The 11,490-nt window shown below is 38.7% G+C and overlaps 1 long non-coding RNA gene across 1 annotated transcript; it reads right to left on the bottom strand.

Moving 5' to 3' along the window:
- Positions 1 to 9,172: 9,172 nt before the first annotated feature.
- Positions 9,173 to 10,109, bottom strand: LOC103461082 (uncharacterized). Its single transcript, XR_533041.2, has 2 exons — positions 9,972 to 10,109; positions 9,173 to 9,661 (listed from the first exon to the last, which is right to left on the bottom strand). It is a non-coding gene; the product is annotated as an uncharacterized LOC103461082 (long non-coding RNA).
- Between the last annotated feature and the right edge of the window lie 1,381 nt (positions 10,110 to 11,490).

The raw sequence follows: 11,490 nt of genomic DNA, 5'->3' as shown, positions 1-11,490 counted from the left end.
AGAGATGTTGGTTGGAGCAGAGATGTTGGTTGGAGCAGAGATGTTGGTTGAAGCAGAGGTGTTGGTTGGAGCAGAGATGTTGGTTGGAGCAGCGGAGGTTGTTGGAGCAGAGTTGGCTGAGACTGATTGCATCCAAACCACCTGCAATACACCATTACGGTTTATATGCAAATTAATATTTTCCCATGAACACTGGGCTCTACTCAGGATTAAACATTAGTTTGAATGGATACATTAGACTGTGTCCTGTTTCATTGTTTTAATACCTCTTTTGACCTAACTGCCTTCTGTTAAACTTGATGAATTACAAAGCATATAGGACTTTTATGAAAAAATGTGCTGGAGGTAGGAAACATGTAAAGAATATAAGGTACTGAGCACTATGTAAAAACACTATAAGGCAGTAGGTCACTAATTTAAAACTCACAAAACACAAATGCAACAGGAGCTTAAATTAAGAATACATAAACTTTGAGGAAAATATTGCAATATTGAGAAGTGCCTAATCAAGTTTGTCTAATAATAATAAACAATGAAATGTGAACTAACCTGTGATGACAGATGGAAAGTGAACAGAGCAGCTGCAAAGAAACTGAACAACATCTTGTTGCTCAGTTTGATGATTCCAGTAGGATTCTGTGTTCTCAAGTGACCAATGGAGTGGACCCTGAAATGTTTCAATGGCTGTGGGATCTTTAGAAGCTGGAGACCACGCCTGTTTTTTCATGCATTATTCAAGCCCATTTGGATGAATGTATGTTTGTATTTTAATGAGAAAGCCTTCTTTTTCATACTTGACTGGGGCGTGTTCCTATGTAGCCTGGACAAGGAAATATTCTGCATATTCCAGAATTGGGTCAATATCATCAATAAGCAAACAAAAAAAACAATGTCACATTTTTCAAATGTGTATTTAATTGGATACATGGCATTGAAAATCAGAAAATTGAAAAACAAAGATTTTACTCAAACATACTTCAGATTCACTTTGCAGGCTTGCTCAAGCCCACTTGAGGCTCATGATGAGTTTGAGAACTCGTCATGTTAGTGTGTGTTTTATCAGTGGAGCCACAAACTCTGCTCTCTACCAGAAAGGAAATGGAATATGAAAAGTGGTAAGTTTGTGACCCTAAGCTTAACGCTACTGCAAACAATGATCCAAACCACACCAGCAAGTCCACTCCAAAATCAGAAACACACCATTCATGGTCAAAAACAATGAAAACCATGAATGGTAAGTTTTCAACTACCAAGGAAGAGTTAAGCCATAGCAATTGTTGCACCCATGAATGGCACAACCAGCGCAACAGTAAGTGCAATTAGTTTTTTCATATCTAGCTCCCACTAGCTCAGGTTACAACAATAAATAAGATTAATTACCATAACCACACATATGAAGCACAGCTTTACATTATGATGTCACCAGGTGACTCTGAACCCATCCAATCACTGAACATGTGCTTAGAACAGATAAATGTGTTGATGTGCCAAAACTTTCTCCAATTGAACAAAAACAAAACTGAAGTTATTATCTTTGGACCCAAAGAGGAACAATCTAGAGCCAATGCACAGCTTCAGTTATTACAACTAAAAACTAGCAATCTGGCCCGAAACCTGGGAGTAGTGATGGACTCTGACCTGAACCTTCAGAGCCACATAAAGGCAATTAAAAAGTCGGCCTTCTATCACTTGAAGAACATTTCCCGAATTAGAGGACTAATCTCTCAGCAAGATTTAGAGAATCTCATGCGTTTATCTTTGTTTGCATTGATTACTGCAACAGCGTCTTCACAGGTCTGCCTAACAAATCAGACAGCTGCAGCTGATACAGAGCACTGCTGCCCGTGTTCTCTCTAAAACTAAGGAGATACATCACACCAGTCCTACAGTCCCTACAATGGCTCCCTGTAGCTCAGAGAATAGACTTTAAAATACTGTTAGTTTATAAATCACTGAACAGTTTAGCGCCACAATACATTAAAGATCTGCTGTTGTTGTATCAACCTTCCAGACCTCTAAGGCCCTCTGGTTCTGGTCTGCTCTGCTTCCACAGAACCAGAACCAAATGAGGAGAATGAGCATCCAGCTTCTTTGCACCACAAATCTGGAACAAACTTCTAGAAATCTGCAAAACTACCGAAGCACTGAGTGCCTTTAAATTTAAACTAAAAACTCACCTGTTTAAGAGTCACCTTTGAAGCATAATCAAGAATTTAAAGATGGCACTTGAGTAAATGTAATGTTTCAACTGTTGATTCTATGTTGCGTGACTTTGTGTTTTTTCTGTTTTTATTATGTAAAGCACTTTGAAATGCCTTGCTGCAGAAATGTGCTATACAAATAAAAGTTGATTGACTTTGATTTGATTTTACTCATGCTCCAAGTTGACTTGGACCATGAAATCATTGAAAAACAGTTTTGTTTATGGTGATGTTATCTTTGGTATTGAACCCTGCCCCTCAACACCCTAACAGCAGTTAATGCTGTCATTTGAATCATGTGTGCTGGAGCAGAAATGCACCTAAAACATGAAGGACAGTGAACAACTGATAACCAGGAAGAGGAAACACTGCTAATAATGATGCTCTGAGCTCTGTCTTTTAGTTTCATTTTTACCTCTGTCTCTGTTTATCTAGTTATTCCCTATTTCAGCCTCCCTCGTAGAGTTTTTAGTTTTTAGTTCTTCTTTTATTAGTTCTTCTTTTATGTTTGTATCCATGCCCATCTTTCTTTGGTGTTTCTAGTTAGGTTATTTTTTTGCTTAGTCCTTCTAGTTGTTCCAGCTCTTATTATTTTTATAGCAACCTTATTTCTGTCTTGGTCCTTTTATAGTTTCCCTTCTCTTTTCAGTTTATCATGTTTTCTTTTAGTGTTGGAATTAGTTCCAGCTCCTTTATATTCCTTTCCTCACTCTTTTGTGTTCCCCTAGTTGCCCTGTGCCACTTTCTCCCCACCCCTCAGTCTGGCTCCTGCTTATCACACTTTGTTGCGGTCACTGACCTCTAGGGGCTCTCTTTCTGAGAGAGCTCTGTGTTTTCTGTTTCAGTTCTACCTGATTGCTGCAGGTGAAGTGTATTGGGGCTCGTCAACCACCCTCTAAGAAGCAGCAAGCTGGAGATGCCAGATCCCCTTCTGTTTGTCCCGGGCCTTGACTTGTGATCCTGTTGAGAGCTCACTGGGTGCGTGAGAAGTGAACTGAGCTTGCTGTGAGCATCTGTGTGAACAATTGTCCAAGACATGTTTTTGTTCAGAGGTGGAAGTTGGTAGGGGTTCTCTGCCATTTTTGTTGTGAACTGTTTTGTCCTGTTTTTTGGTTAGTAAGGGAATTTAGGTTTTGTATTTTCTTTTAGTTCTTCTTCAGAAAGTGGTTGTTTCATTTTATAGTTGTAAGGGGGTGTTTTGTTTATTATTTTGGCCTTAGAGACCCTGAAGCTTAAAGCTCCCCTGTGTGTTTTTTCCCCTCCTGTAGTTTTAGCAGAATAGCAAAATAAATTATATTTCAGTTACTCATCAACTGTTCGGATTACTTTGTATTTTATGTTAAAGCCCAGTGCCAGAATTTACTTTAGGGATGTTAGGGTCGGGTTGTAACACACTCACCTACAGTCAATTAGCTCATCAGTCCTGGTTTTGTCTAGGTTTCTACCTCCCTGTATTTTAGCCTCTCATCCTCTCCGATTACTCATCTGATTCTTATGTCTACTCGCTTCAGTCCTACCCCATGTCTCCTAGCTAGAAGTTCTTTTGGTTAAATTTTTGCTGTTACCTATGATCTTCTATCTTTTGTAAGTGTTCAGCATTTTTTCATCAAATCATCTAACTCAGTTGCTGCCTCCGCCTCTCTGCTTTTGGATCCACACTTCAACAACATCATGAAAGTCTCTCTCCTAATCAAAGCTTTTGGCAGAGATTTTACTGCCTCTAACTCTATACATTAACTGCTCTTTTTCGTCCATTATACTTGAAGACCGTCTCAGCTTATCTGTTTAGCTGTTTTTCTCTCCTAGATGAAGCTACTAGAGGTGTAACTCTTGCCACTAACTATTTACTTTTCTTGGTACTCATGTGCTTCTGTGTCTCTTAGTGTATCTGCTCTGTCTTATGAAAAACCTCTGGTTGGTCGCTCACACTGAACCAGGTTCTGCTGGAGGTTTCTTCTAGTTAAAGGGAACTTTTCCCTCTCCACTCTCACTGCATGCATGAACAAGACTTGCGGCCAAGTCAGCGACTTAATGCAAGAAACTGTCCACTGTAGATGCGACTGCAACTCAATGACTACGCAGCTAACTGGATTTTCTGAGACAGAAAAGCTCTTAACCAATTTGAATAATTCACTGAACTTGACTGCACTGATTGATAATTAGGATTATTTGGAATGTATGTACTTGACTAGAAATCTGTGATTGTGCCTCGAGATGACATGTGTTGTGGATTTAATCTGGCAGCCATGAAGTGCATATTAAAGATCAACCAGTCATTCCACATTTACAAAACTGAAGAACACATAAGCTGGAAGTTTCCAATAATGGTAATAATGATGCATTTTATTTCACAGCGCCTTTCAAAACACCCAAGGACATTTTACAACATTAAAAACACAAATTAAACAGTAAAGAAATGGCTACAAAGACACAAAACCACAAAATAACTACACAATTAAAGTGAGATGACTAATTTGAACAGATGAGATTTGCAAAGTGCTTTGGAGGTCAGAAGAGAGTCAATTTTACAGATGTCAGGGGGAAGAATGTTCCAGGGTTGGGAAGCAGAATAAGAGAAGGCTCTTTTCCCCATGGTGCTGTAACGGACAAGAGGCACACTGAAGTGGATGGAAGAGGAAGAACGAAGGGAACGTGAATGGGTGATGACATGCAGAAGATCAGACAAGTAAGGAGGGGTAAGGTTGTAAACTGCCTTGAATGTGAACAAGATTTTAAATTGAATTATGAATGTGACGGGAAGCCCATGAAGTCGTTTCCAACAATGCAAAGTTTCCAAAAATGCAAGATAAATGTAATCTCACTTGGAGATTAAACACGATTCATCCATATTACAGCTTGTTTGCAAATCCCAACCAAAGAATGGAAGGACTAGTTTAAAAGCATTATTTTGACATATGGCAAATCAGTGTTTTAAAGAAAGGGTCACTTGTGTTTTGGAAACCTTAAATGCTAATGTCTCTCATGCCGCACAATTGTCACTTCAGCGCACAGTATTGAATGAAAGGTTTGTTCACGTTACAACAGTTGAAGCAAACCCAGGTGCAACAGAAGCTAAACATCACAGCCTTCATATCTTTCGCTGGAAGCTTATTTAATGGTTGATGCATCCCACCTACAGTATGTCCTATAATAAATCAGTAAGAAAACAATTATTACAGTTTTATTCAGCTGAAAGAATTTAAGGCACACCATTTAAAATTTTAAAGCAAATTAAAATGTTAAGACATTTTGACCCACCAACACACAGAAATATAAGAATAAGAAAATCTTAAAGTCCATGACAGCACCAAGTGAAAATCAGGACTTGTGCAGAACAACTAGAATTGCCGGATTGCTGTAATCCATTAAAAGCTTGATGTAGTTCCCTCCACAAAATAAAATAGGCAGACTTATTGAAAGATTTCCATTGAGCGTAATGTTGGATGAGCAGATGACAACTTTCCAAACTGTCTGATTGTGGCATCAGACATAAAGGCAGGAAGCTGATAGAGCCAGAGGGAGAAGCACTGGTGGAAATTTGAAGGTTGAGGCTGAAGATGCGGTGCCATTCGAAGCCGTGCCATTGGATGAAGTGAGGGTTGTTGGAGCAGAGGTGGTTGTAGTAGAGGTGGTTGTTGGAGCAGTGGTGGAATCTGATTGTACCCAAACCATCTGCAATAAATCATTACGGTTTAAATGCAAATTAAAATGTTCCTTCAAGTAGCACTTTTATGAATAAATTGTGCTGAAGTTGGGAAACATCTAAATAACACAAGGTACTGAGCAGTATAGAAGGTCACTATCAGGTGGTAGTCCACTCATTTCAGCCTCATAAACACAATGGGAGATTAAGTGCTTATGAGCTTTGAGGAACATATTTCAGATCTAAGTTTACAAATTCTATTTAGAACAAGGTAGTCTTTTTTTCATAACTGAGAGTTAAAATTTCATGAAAGTTACCAGTCCCAGAAAAAAGAGAAGCACCTAATCAAGTTTGCTTAATAATAATAATAATAAACACTGAAATGTAAACTAACCTGTGATGACAGATAGAAAGTGAACAGAGCAGCTGCAAAGAAACTGAACATCTTGATCAGCTTGATGATTCCAGTAGGATTCTGTGTTCTCAAGTGAAGAATGAAGGGGACCCTGGAATGATTAAATAGCTGTGGGAACTTTCCAAGCTGGAGACCACGCCTGTTTTTCCATGTATTATTCAAGCCCATTTGGATGAATGTATGTATTTTTGTTTCAATGTGAAAACTCTCATTTCCATATTTGACAGAGTGATGTTTCTATGTAGCCTGGATATGGAAATGTTCTGCATCTATTCCAGGATTGGGTTGATATCAATAAACAAACAAAAAAAAATAATGTCTGGGGTTTTTTTTCTTTTTTTTTTTTTTCTTTTTTTTCAAATATGTATTTAACTGGATAGATGGCATTGCAAGGTGCCTGCCGTAATGAAGAAAGTAAAACAAAGATTTTACTTAAACAGACTTCAGATATACTTTGCAAGCCTCAAGGGGGCACAGTGGACATTATGTTAGTGTGTGTTATATCTGTGGAGCCACAAATTCTGCTCTCTAACAGAAAGGAGATGGAATATATTTGTGCCATAAGTTTGTGACCCTAAGCTTAACGGTGCTACAAACAATGATCCGAACAACATCAGGAAGTTCACCCTAAAATTAGAAACACGCCATTCGTGGTCAAAAAGCCTCCAGTGTGGTTGCCACATTGGATGATTATTCAACTACCAAGGAAGAATTAAGTCTTACTACTATAACAATTGTTGCATCCACAAATGGCACAACCAGGGCAGCAGTAGCATGTGCAATTAATTGTGTAGCCAACGGTCCAAGTTGAATTGGACAGCTTTGTTCCCCTTAAATAAAATCTTTGAAAAACTCTTTTGTCTATAGCAGTCTTATTCAAATTGTGGTCCCTGGGTTCTGCTGGAGATTTCTTCCTGTTAAAGAGCAGATTTTCTTCTCCACTCTCACTGCATGAATGCACAGTATGAAGGCTTGCAGCCACGTCAACAACTTAAAGGTAAACCCCCATTCCACATTCACAAACTAATTTGGTGTCAATAAACTTTGCTTTCTTTGTGCTGGTCTATAAGCAAACCAGTACAATTTTTAAGTCTTTAATTAAAAATGTTTTCAGAAGTCATCAGAGATTAACCTGTCACCCTACATTGGCAAAATCCAATGGTATCAGCCAACTGTGCTACGTTTGTGCAGCTAAAAATTTTTGTAGCACAGTTGATTTGTTTGATTTGAAAATGTTGGGGGCTGGTTGACCCTTAAAACATTTATTAATATCTTTAAAATTACAACAGTGCAAGCAATTTGTATGCTGCACAGGCCAGGGCAAACATTTGGCACTAATTTAATTTGATTTAGAGAAGATGGAGGGGGCAAATTGCACTCAGGTTATATATACAATGCACCAGCGACATTCACAAACAACAGCAACGGTTGACAACGCTGGTGTACTTGGCCCTTTGGTGATTCACTTTTGCTTTCAAAAAAATGAGTGAAGGAAGACGGAATGCTGGAAAAGACTATTTTTGTGTGCATGTCGTTCAAAAAGGAGTTTGCCCACCACTGAAGCTACTCAAGTCTGAAACACCATACCAGCACAAAATGTCCCCAACGCTATTCTTAGCATCCACAATCCACATTTTTATTGAAGTATTTCTTCAAAGAAGGTACATCAAAGATGAGCACTTTCTGAAACACTCAAAAGCCGAATTGGAGCAATAACATTTGCTCCAACCTGATGGTTGAATAACTTAAATAACAGATTAAAAATAAATATATTTGCTGAACTCGTATGTCTATTTCTTCAAAAATGCAGCAAAAAGGGTCTGGATTTTTAATTATAAACCATGCTTATTTTACATATATATATATATATATATATATAATTATTATTTTTTGACTAAAATGTGATTGCTGACCCAGCAATTAACTTGATTAAAAATTTTAAGTTTTGTTTAAAAAAATAGGAATCCTCATTTAAAGTACAAAGCTGAAGATGTTTTAGAATCTGCTTTCACTGTATTATAACCCAGTTCCCATTTGACCAGTCTATGCAATGCAGTTTTCATGTCATTGTCTTGTGGTTCCTTTGTCAGAGTGACAAGACAAGTTTCACCATTGAAGTAAACTCCTTTTCTGTGGCAGTTGTTTGCATGACTACTGCTCAATCAAACCCCTCCTGCTCAACAACTAAATTACAGAGAATTAAATTCTGGGATGGAATAAAATTCAATGCAGTCCATCAAGCAGCACAAAAGAAAAACACTTTTTCACAAGCAATGAGCACTAGTTATCAAGGCTGACAGTTTTAACCTGCACACCAAATTCTACTGCAACCCTGGATAACTTCCAGTACCGCCCTCAGAAACTGTCACTTTTTTCTGTGCCTCTGATTTAATCTCTTGTGCAAAGAGCCATCAGTGCGGATTCTGTCAGTTGCTGTCAAGATTGGGGGTTGGGGAAGTTTGTCGAGTGACTCTCGTAAAAGTAAGTAAAGTTAATGTCAGACTTTTCGTAATGTTTGCACATTGTCCACTCCCAACAATACGCAAGAGTATCAGCTAAAATTTTCATGGGCACGCTGGGTTAAATGAAACTGAATCAGATGGACTGCAAGTTGACCAGATCTAAAACTTTATCATAAATGTTGAGTTTCAGTGCCTAATGGGTGTGCCTCAACCACAAACACCATGGCAATTTGACCATATTAGTCAAACATTTCAATTAGTGCTTTGGCAGATTTGCTTTATATGACGGTTAGCAGAGATTCAGACAAGCAAACTGTAATAGAGTCAGGTTAGAGGGGCCCAAGGCATTCAGTGGCAATTTTAGCCAGCAGGATTTGAGCCTGCCAAATCCTGAGTTTGAGTTTAGCAACATGACCTGAAATGTCTAATTTAATATCAGTGAATAAAGGCAGACATTTTACAGCTTTATTTACCTCAAGTTTCACAGCACTTAAATAGATACAAATATTTGCAATGAGGTTGATCAGAACTACTTCATTTTAAAATCTTCTTAACAGATACATTTTCTCCCACACCCATACACATTTCTACAGAGATTCAGTGTTCTTCCCGAATAAGATTCATTTATAAACACCCAGCAAGGATCAGGACGTGCAGAGAAAAGAAGGGCGAGTCCTGTTTTGGTAAAACGGATGAAAAAAAAAAGTTCTTTAGGGAACTTCATCTTGAGGCGGTAGACTTTTGCATCCTCTGTCCATCTGGGTCGACAGGACGGGTGGAGTTAGTCCCAACACCGGGACCAGTCGTGGAGGAGGACCACCGCTAAGGTCAAAGGGAGCAGGAGTAGCGGGACGGTGGTGGTCATTCCACTCAGGCTGGCAGTGCTGCTGGCTGTGACAGGGGTTTTCATGGTGGTGCTGTTGACGCCTGCCTGGACCATCTGCAAGAACAGCAGCAAGTCCGTCAGGTTTTACCCCGTGCAAATCACAGCTTCAAGTAGTTAAAACAGAAACCAAAACACTGATCGATTGGAGATTAATGCGGAAAATTTTTTAACTCTATTTAAATCCAGCGTTAAATCAGCAGAGAAAGGTCTGATGCTACTGGCACATTAAAAACAGGATGACACCGTTAAAATAAAGTTTGAAAAAAAAAAAATCAATGCCACGCAAACATTCCCGCCAGAATAAGAACGCCAATAAAAATAGAAGAAATGTTTTCAAGGAGAAAAAAACAAAACAAAAACTAACCTGGAATGAGATGCAAAAAGCCAGCAGCAGAGCTGACAGCAAGGCGACGGACAGCTTATTCATCTTGCTGGTTGATGTGCAGGCAGCGCTCACAGATTGCGCGTAAGTGATTCAAACAGGAGATGCTGCTGAACTTTTTATACTGCAAGTGACATCAGCACCATCATCATCAACACAACTCTCTGCGTAACCCTAACCCATGCTGCGTTCAAGGTTTGCATGGAAATTATGAAATCAAGACTGGCGACCTGTCCAGGGTGTATCCCGCCTCTCGCTCGGGAACGTTAGCTGGAGATAGGCACCAGGAACCCTCCCGACCCCACTAAGGGACAAGGGTGTAAGAAAATGGATGGATGGATGGTATTATTAATCATAATATATATTTAGTCGCATCTTTAAGGCTTTCAAGTTTAAATATGTTGATAAAACCCAGAGTTAATAATGCTCGTGTCTGTGAATGAGCTACGTCTTCCTAATCCAAACCAGCTTAATAATGACCATCACAAATGCAGGAAAAGTGTCCTACAAAATCTTCAGTAAAACAATAAATGTTTAGAGTGTATTCATTAAATACACACAGATTACTGGGAGGCAGAGTAGGGGAGGATCACATGAAACACACAAAGTGCAGGTGCTTTCGCTAAATTCATCAGTAAATAGCTTTAATTTAAGAAGTAAAACATATTTTATGTTACACTCGGGACTATATAGTCCAGATGTTCATTTTTATTAATTTTGAACAATAATTGTATTAGTGGTGCACTGATTTATCAACCAGCCGATTTATCAGCACCAATTTCCTTCATTTATAGGGGCAATAAATAAAATTATATATGGTTTGGTGCATTTCTTCCCCCCCCCCCACACTTTTCAGATTTGTAAGAAAATGTTCACAACCATACATTTTCTTCCCAATTGAAAAGGTGGTACTCCTTTTGTTCTGATAATTTAAAATATCTTTCAATTTATTTTTTCCTTTACCCCAAAATGAAATGCTTAGGATTCAAACTGCAAGTTGCACATGGCCATTTCAACTGGCACTAAAAAGCTAGTGTGTGTGGGTTTAAGAACTTTGAATGTAAACACGCTGGCACCATATTGTGAAATGTAGGTTTGCCCACACATATTTAAAAAGCTGTGAGTGAGATGAGGTCTGTCTTTGAAAGAACAGGTTGGCTCATGTGGTTCACAAAAAAAGTTATGCGAAGCATACTGGAGTATTTTTGCAGCACTGAAAGTCGTTGCTAGAACTAAAGGCGAGTTTGTAGTCTTTCAAATTGAAATGCTATAAAGACAGTATCCAACTTGCTCTCATTAACCCAGTATATCAACTCTGGATATTTCACAAGTACTGCGTTTGTTTTAAAATTTTAGTCTCTTCAGCAAGAAGTGCACACTTTCATTTTTGTCCCATTGCCCTGGTGGACTGCATTGTTTTGCATTGAGGGTTTCTAGTACACTGGTCACATAGGTTGCCTAGTCAATAGCACCAATTTTAAAACTGAAAACCCTGAATATC

This window comes from Poecilia reticulata, unplaced genomic scaffold (genome assembly GCF_000633615.1).
Source record: "Poecilia reticulata strain Guanapo unplaced genomic scaffold, Guppy_female_1.0+MT scaffold_573, whole genome shotgun sequence".
In the NCBI taxonomy this organism is placed as follows: domain Eukaryota; kingdom Metazoa; phylum Chordata; class Actinopteri; order Cyprinodontiformes; family Poeciliidae; genus Poecilia; species Poecilia reticulata.
This window is presented reverse-complemented; position numbering and strand designations above follow the sequence as displayed.